A 9,238-nucleotide genomic window follows, 5' to 3' on the forward strand; every position below is an offset into this window, starting at 1 on the left:
TCTACATTGTGGTTGTCGGGAGATCATCACATTATCCTCTAGATAAATGTGGTGAGTACATATCGAAGGGTGAATTCCCTTGAGGTACGCAATCGACCATCCACAGGATCCCTTATGCTCAATGATAGTAGAGATGAGCATACACTCCTGTTCTTGCTCAAGGTTAGAAGAAATCACCACTAGGTATGTCTCATCTTGACCTAAATAGACATATTTCAAATCAAATGGCAAATGTTTTAGGTCAAGCTTCGGTGCCTTGAGGTTAGAGGGTAAAGGCATTACATCAATTTGGGAGAATTCTTCAAATTGTGGCCTCCACCGGTTAACTTCAAGTACCAGCATGGTATCCAGCATGGTCCCCATCTCCCTAATCATATCATCATCAAAATCATGGGAGTGGGCCAGGCACATCTCTAGACGTTCAGAGGATAAGGTCAAAAGTGTTCTCCAACAAGGATTGTATGTGTTAGAGTGGGTTCATTGAAAGGTCTTTGGTAGTTGTTCACAACATTAGATTGCTCGTTTAGTATCTCTTGCAAAGCAGGTATTGTTGGGCAATTTTCAGTTGTGTGTATGTTGCAAACACAGATAACACAAACAACTTCCTTAACCTTATCCTTCTTAAGTTTCATGGTCTCAACCTTCCTTGCGAGACTGGACAATTTAGCATTTATATCATCATCCTCTTTTAGTAAGTATATCCCACCCCTCTCCCTTGCTTGAGTAGGCTTAGATGTGGTGTTAGGTTTTGGGGAGATGTCCTATGATTGTGCAGGTTTAGCGAGTTTGTCAAAGTAATCCCGCACCTCATCAACAATTTTTGTTCATAAACTCCCCATTGCACATCGTCTCGACAAATTGAGGCATGGAAGATGTCGGTCCATCGTGGAAGAAAGTTGTTATGCACCACAATTCAAAACTGTGTTATGGGCATGAACTGACGAGATCCTTGAACCGCTCCCAATATTGAAAGAATGTTTCATCTTCCTTTTAGGTGAAGTACATGATGGACTTCCTGATGGTGTTCGTCTTGTGGTATGGAAAAAAAATTATGAACTCCTTCATTATGTCATTCCATGTGCTAATAGATCACAAACGTAGTGAGTGCAACCACGTCTTAGCTTTTTCTTTCATGGAAAAAGAAAAGAGTTTCAGCCTGTCCGTGTCCTCAGACACATTAGGAAAGTATAAAGTGGTTATAACCTCGTTAAACTCTTGCAAGTTCAGGTATGGACTTTCATATTCAAGTTCAATGAACTTTGGAAGTATTTGGATCACTCCAGGTTTGATATCCATGTTTCCTGTATTTTATGGAAAAACCATATAGGAAGGGGTGCTCACCCCTGCCAGTTGTAAGTAATCTCGTAAAGTACAAGGCGGGGGTGCATGTTGCACCTCATTCTTATTCTAGACTTCCGCAATCCAAGGTTGTTGTTGATTCACCGGTTAATTTACATGTTGATTTACAACCATAACCTCAATTAACTCTGAGGATCTCAAGTGGTGTCTAACCCTGTAATGGATAAATAACCCCTCAACCAATCCTCCTTCACTCAAGAGATATCGAGTATTGTCACGGACCCACTTGGGCATAAAACACTCAACCCTCAATTATAGAATCTAACCTAAACCTAAAAGAAAGAAGGGAAATAGAAATCTAGAAATAGAAAGAGAGAGAGAGAGAGAGAGAGAGAGAGAGAGAGAGAGAACTAGAAAGAATTTACCAAATTAGAAGTTTTTATATTAGGATCCTGTAAAAGAAAAAACGAAAGCAATTAGTTTCTAAAAAGGAAATAAGGAAAGCAACTTAGTTTTTAAAAAAATGAAAAAGGAAAGTTTCTAAAAACAGAAAATAGAAAGTTTCTAAAACAAATTAGGAAAGTTTCTATCCTAGAATTAGAAAGTAGTTTCTAAAAACAGAAAAGGGAAGTTTCTAAACCTAGAATTAGAAAGCAAAGTTAGTTTCTAAAATAACTCAGAAAAAACCCTAACCTAAAAATAGAAAATAGAAAAATCATAATTTTAACCTAATTCAAAAACTAGTCAATCTCAGAAAAATGCAACCGTTAGTCCTCAGCAACAGCACCAAAAATTTGTTCACAACCCCAAGTGTAGGGTGGCGATGTAGTAATAATCTCGGTGAGACCGAGGTCGAATCCACATTGAGTGACTTGTACGTATACTACCAAAAAATGAGCAAAGGCTACGGTCCATGCTAGCTTTAAGCTATGGATATAAACCGTAGCTAGATTACTACAGCTTAAAATCGTAGCTAAAAGCTATTTTCACCACTCGTAGCTCCACCATGTGGTAGCCCCATAAGAGACTCTACAAGGCCCATTAAAATGTGTGTGCTCCATCTAATATGTCCATCCATTTTTAAAGATCATTTTAGGTAAAAGCCTAAAAAGGGAAGTGGATTGAAGGCTCAAGTGGACCACACAGTAGGAAACAATGGAGATTAAATTCGTACCATTGATCGATGGTGTGCTGTATTTGGACCTTAGATTTGCCTATTTCTTGGGGTCATTCTCTATAAAACAATTACAAAATTAATTGACGAAGTGTATATAGCAAATACATCACGATGGACCCCACGAAGCAGTTGACAGGACCGTCCATCCCTTACTTGGTAGAAGCGTGCGAACGCTGGGGTGAAGTGAGGAATGGCACAAAGGCTATGGTCCAAAGGCTTTTAGCTATGGTCGAAAGTCGTAGAAGCTAAAAATGCAAAAATACTTAGCCCATGTGTCCATTTCTCTCATTCCCCCTCTCACAAACTGAAATTTTCATCTCCCTCCCACTCATGAGATAAAAAAAACCTAAACCATCCCCTCTCTCTTGATCTCCCATGCGTGCCTTTATCTCTCTCGATCTCTCAAACCCTCTCTCACAAATACTCCCCTCTCACGAACCCATCTTCTCTCCCGAGCCACCCCCTCTCTCTCAATCTCATGAAGACTCCCCTCTCACGACATAATCCGCGCCCATTTTAGGTATGCAAGACCGATTATCCTCTTTTTTCTCTTTTGAATATTCAGATTTCTCTTTTTTTTTTTTATGGAATTAGATTAGGGGTTTGAGGAGGTATTGATTAAATTGATTGGGGGTTTAAGGGGGTTCAGAGATTCGGGTATCCTTGGACTTATGTTTTTGATTTTTGTTCTTTATAGTTTGGATTGGAAAAATAATGACCAGTTTTTCAATCCTTGTATCTAACTATTAGTTTTTGTCTGTTTGTGCATTCATCCCTTAGGAAAACAAATCTTAAGTATATATAATGAAAAGGGTTTTTAATCACATGGTCGAGAGTGGGTTTGAACCAGATCAGTATTTGAGGAACAAAATGTTGTTGATGCATGTGAAGTGTGGGATGATGATTGATGCCCACCGACTGTTCAATAAAATGCCTAAAAGGAACTTGGTGTCTCAGATGATTTTGTTTTTAAATTTTTAGTAGATTCATCAATTCGTAGGTATGATATCTCTGAACTGATAATCAGCAGTTCTTGAGGTCTGCTAGCTTCAGTGATTTTTCTACTCGAAATTTTTAATGAATAGTTTTAGTAATTTCACAACCTTGAATACCGAATGGTTGAGCTGTCTATCAGGTGGGCCTCACTATGGGAACTCCTTTGTCTGAAAATTAGGTTTTTCCATCTATTAGGTGATGAAAGTAAACTGAAGAAACAGACTAAAGTAGTCTTGAACAAGTTTCTTTTTCGCGGTTGATTTGTTCCATTTGATCTGGCCCTCTAGATGATCAGGCCAGATTATCTTTTTGCCAAAGCATCCACACGGTGGAGTCTAGCTGATGGATATCTTGTATGTTTTACCATCTTACCACATTTCACATTTGACAGTGTGGATCGTGTTCATGCTATTCATTGTGTAGAATTGACAAATCACTTCAATGTGATTTAGAGTAATTTGAGTTGATTCTGATGGTGTAGAAGTTGTAATTTGTTGATAGTTGCATAAAAGGATTTATAGAAGTTGTAATTTGTTGATTCAAGCATCCTCTCTTAACATATTAACTGAACTGATTTGATGCCGGTACAAGTGCTAGCATATTCACTTGTTACCTGTAGCCGCATGTAGGCATAGAAAACAAAGATTTCCAGGTGGGCATCAACTCTATCACTTTTGTAAGGTGTTCAGGTTATTTGTTCCAATGCAAACTAGTAAATATGTAGAATTCTACTTGTCATTTTGTTTTTTGGCAAATGCCAAACTACTTTATGAATTGTCAATTACATTATTTACTAATCACTAGAATGCATGATTTTCATTTATTTTGGTAATGGTTAAGTGAGATGGAATTCCAATTCCTAATCACACTCTTGGATAAATTCTAGTATGAAAATCATAATATAAACATGATTTTCTCTTTTCATTCCATGTTATTTCCTCTCTCTCTCTCTCACTTTGTTTTTTTTTTTTTTTTTTTTTGTTTTTTTTAAACAATGTCATTTACCTCTTCGCAGCATGTTATGTTAGAACCCTTTGAGCCATCACCTTTCATGCCTCCTGTTACCAAGGGGTTCAATAATGACTTTGATGCAACGACTAGCAGGCAACAAAGAAGCCAAGCTGCTGCCTTAGTTAGATCATCAACTAGTGAAAAAGAGGTCGGTTTGAAGGAGAGCAACCTGGTGAAGATTAGATAAAAGTTGTGGTATGTTGCTTCCATTCTTTACTACCAGCCACTCACCATCTGAGACGTTTGTCCGCTAAGCATGGTAAATTTTTTGATCCAGAAAACTTGGTGGTGCTCATATGCTACCTACTTGCTAAATTTTTATTGGGATCCATTGTATTGACACTTAACATCATGGTTTCATATAAGAAAGTAGTCTTGATTTTGAATTAAATCTTGAAATCATGGATTTTTTCTTTCTGCATCATAGCTTTTATCTGCACAACATCCATCACAAACTATAATGCCAACTCATTGGTGGTTTTTTTATGTTTTGAATGTTGAGAGTGCATGCCAAATTTATTGAAATTGTCATTTGTGAGCAAAAACTGATCTATTGTGCATGCAACTGTTCCGCTGATGCAAGCTGAAGTTGTTGCTGCTCTTGCTTATTCAGAATCCCAATGATTTCTACATGTTGTTCCAATTTGCATGCCAGGTTCAAAAAAGGCCTTTGAATAAGGAGTTGTCACGAAAAGAAGAGGATATTATAACCGTCTATGATAATGCATACTTAACTGTTCATGAGCCAAAGCTAAATGTTTGATTGTTTGTCTGCTGCTTCATAATGTTGTGTCGAATTATTTATGTCTCTCCTTTTTACAGTCTCTGATAAATCCTGTTTGTACTTGCAGTGTTCTACTTAGCATGTTGTATATATAAAGATGTACACACTTTTTTTCTTATGTTTGGAAGTGTAATCAATGCTCACTCTCAGACAGTATTCATGACATATTGCATAGATTTGATACGCTTAAATCTATATATTTACATGTTGACAATAATATTGTTTTTTGGCTTCATTTGTAAAGGCTTTAATTATCTATAGAAATATTCCATGCTATGTCTTTTCTTCTCCTGTTTCTAGATATCTTCCTAAGCAACCTAACAAACCCAAGTTCAATCCCCGCTGCTTTATGTGATGTGGTCTATTTAAGCACTTGATGTGCCTCAATTTTCTAGAATCTATAGGTGTGAATGATCTCCTACAACCAGTTGTAGTTTAGCTAATGAAATCCGTCTCTCGTGCCAATGTGGTGTTTGATAAAGGCACTCAATATTTATGATTTCATCAATCGATGAAGAACAATTTTGATGATGATAAAGAGAATTTTTTTCATCCATGCATGAAATAAATTTGATGTATAAATTATAGGTTTTTGTTTTTTTTTTTATGTTTGATTTTTTATTGCATGGAAATTAAGCTGAAAATCGAGAAAGGGTTTGGTTTTTGGGTTGCGCCTATGATATAAATCATTTTTTAATATTATATTATAAGGTTTTAATTTGAATTTAATGCTGAAATCTTGGGTTTGTTCTTTCTTTTGTTTAATTTTGTTTGCCATGAATTGAAGTTTTAAACCAAGAAAAGGTTTGATTTTTAGATTGAATGTGTCAGATCTTGTCGTTTATTTATTTATTTTTCTTTCTAAGGTTTGGGTTTGATATTGGAATCAATGTTTTTTTTTTTTCTAGATGTTTTATTAAAAATGAGATCGATAAACTATTGATGGAGTTCGGATCTTTAAGTGCTGGTGGAATTGCAAATGCATCCAATTCTGTGACTAGCAAATCTAAATAGGATGGAGGCCATGTTCTGATAATCTGTTACAAAGCCAGGACGGTGCTGACTACCATATGTACATTTTCAGAGATGAATATGGTGATAATGTCTAGATTATAATTGGAGATGACTTGATACATGCGGATGCACACTGTTGTGTTAGAAGGTCGAAGTGGCTTGCCTATGCTATCTTCGGCTTTGTGAGTTGAAAAGATCTATTGTTTCGAGCAGCAAGGTAGAAATTTTGAGATGCAGATCGCAGTCTGGTATAATCCTCTGTTTTTATGCTGGGGCCCTGATAAATATGCCTGCTGTATAAGTGATATATGAGATGGAGATTGGTGGCCTTCCAAATAAATTATTAGGCCAGTGCTATTGATTAGCAGGGATTGACAAGCAATCAATTTATCATGAAACTTACTCTGTTTCTTGTTTACAATTTTTGCACTACTAATTACTTACCTTTCTTGATATAATTCCAAATGATAACTATTACAAGTTAGCATAGAGTAGTACAATTTTTTCTCTTTTAAATGAACAGCAAAAAAAAAAAAAAGGTTCACTTGTTTGGTAACTATCCAACATGGAATGGTGATATTTTTGGAGAAGTGAAGGAAAAAAAAAAAAAAGAGGAAAGAAAAAATAGTATCTCTCTTTCCTTTTAGCATATCATCATAGGATTACCAATAACATAAATGGCCACTCTACTTATTTTGGAATTTGGGCAGAGTTTTCATAGGATGAAGTTTATTATCAGGCAAGAGTATTTATGATAGTCCACCTCATACTAGGGAAAATTTTCTGAGTTAACCACCAATGTTGTGTACATGAGAATTTTTTACTGCACCAGTTTTTTTTTTTTTTTAAACATTTTAATCTGATATGCTTAATTTTGATTGTTTCAAGTTTCCTTTTTGTTTGCATTACTCCTGTCCTTGTTGCATGTATATATTCAGAGATTCTAGAGTATAATAGATCTTCATCTCCTCCCAAAGTGTAAGTTGTTTAATTGAAATGAAGACTTCATGACTTTTTCAGCTATACTTCAAGTGATTTGACATTTACCGAATGAGTTGAGGTATAACTGAAGTGTCATTCCTTCTGTAATGATATGAACCCGTTATACATTATGCTTCTGTAAGTTATTGGGAGGTATTGAGTCTTTACTTACTAGTAAGAACTAGTGTTGGTGTATCTAAGCATAATATGACTGTCGTGAAGAGCAAACCATCTCATGACTTGAGATTGTAGCTGAAAAACTAGAGACGGGGAGCTCTTTTGTTATCTGCTCTCTGAAAAATGATGGCTTTAAATGAATGATGGGGTGGATTGACTTCAGGTAAAGTAGCTCTAAAATTCAAATGTAGTAACATCCATAGGCATCCAAATCAGAGACATCCCACCTTCCACCACGAATTTGAAGATAATTAGAAGGCCAAGCCTTCCTTTTGGATTTTTGTTTTTAGTTGATGATACATCTTAAGATGTAGTGGTATAATTAGTGATTTAGGGCAGGTTTGTGTCTGTCAAAGATGTTGGAGCATTTTTCCATGTTCCAAGTTTTTTTCATCAATGCATGTGTGTGTAACTGATAAAATAAACATGTGTGTGTATGTGAAGGTGTTGTTTCTTACTATCTTGTGGTGGATGATAATGTCCATGGCCGATAGAAGATCATGAGCTCAAGGTGAAGGACTCCAAGACGCTTCTCTTTGGTGGGAAACCAATTACTATCTTTAGTGTTAGGTATTTGAACTTCACATCTCGTGTGTTTCGGGGCATAGATTTTTCATATGACTACATTGTTTGTATGATAAAATTGATTTTCGCCATATGCAATAAGCTTTAGGATCAAAGGGAAGCTAAGAATAGGGTGTTAGTTGATGGCAAATTGATAACCAGTAGAGGCACATCCATGGAGTTCTCGCTTGTGATTGTCGAGAAGCGATTTGGCTACGAGAAGGCATTGTATCTTGCTGTCAATGAGAACTTTAAATAGACATATAACTATTATATTGGTATTGTACTTCTGTAAATGGATTAAAATGAATAATGAATGATTTAGCCATGAACTATTTATCTGTATTAGCTTATATGAGTTAATCTATCAGGGCATGTACTACAATGGTAAGAGATACCATTATTATATATATATATATATATTAAAAAGGCAATAGCTATGACTATTAACCGTAGCCCTTTATCTAGAAACCATAGTTGTTGCTAATTTCAGCATATTGCTACAGTTCTCGTTGTACTTATATCTACAGATATAATCTGCAGCTGTATGTCCTTTAGAGCTACGGAAAGTATGGCTATGGATTTAATTCGTAGCTATTACCTCTATGGCTACGGATTTAATCCGTAGCCATAGCTTTAAGACCTATGGCTACAGTACCAATGGCTACGGTCGTGCTACGGACTTTAACTGTAGCCATATGTCTTTAGCTACGACTTTTATCCATAGCCTTTGCCCAGTTTTCTGGTAGTGGTGTCTTCTGAAAGTAACTTGAACTAGAGCTAGATGAAGAACTAAAACTAAATCTGAATTATTGAAGAGGGTAATTGTGATTTAAGTAATTAGAAATTGTAAATTTAAAGGTGGGAACTAGGGTGCCAAGGATCCACTTGTAGCAATTGAGATGCTACCTTGCTTAATTCAAGAGATCCAACTAGAATCAGAGTCCTATCCTCTCTAGTTAGAAGAAGAGATGGTCAAATCTCTAAACTTCTCATTGATCTAGCCTCAATGAAGGAGAATTGTGGTGAATTGGAAGGGATTCCACTACCCAACCATGCCCAGGAGACAATGGAAAACAACGGGATTTACCAAATCCACAATCTCAAATAGAAAAGAAGATATTTAAAGCTATTGCGGGCTTATTATAATTTGAGTCACAACAAACCATTAAAAATTGAAAATATTCCTTAGAATTAACTAGAATTCAATGAAGTTCAAACATAAACATGAACCA

At 36.0% G+C, this 9,238-nt stretch overlaps 1 long non-coding RNA gene across 1 annotated transcript; it reads left to right on the top strand.

The window, feature by feature from the left end:
- The first annotated feature begins 2,615 nt into the window (after positions 1-2,615).
- LOC131255401 (uncharacterized) lies at positions 2,616-7,596 on the top strand. Its single transcript, XR_009176003.1, has 3 exons — positions 2,616-2,996; positions 4,488-5,240; positions 6,176-7,596. It is a non-coding gene; the product is annotated as an uncharacterized LOC131255401 (long non-coding RNA).
- The last annotated feature ends 1,642 nt before the right edge of the window (positions 7,597-9,238 follow it).

The sequence above is a fragment of the Magnolia sinica genome, chromosome 9, assembly GCF_029962835.1.
Source record: "Magnolia sinica isolate HGM2019 chromosome 9, MsV1, whole genome shotgun sequence".
NCBI classification, from domain to species: domain Eukaryota; kingdom Viridiplantae; phylum Streptophyta; class Magnoliopsida; order Magnoliales; family Magnoliaceae; genus Magnolia; species Magnolia sinica.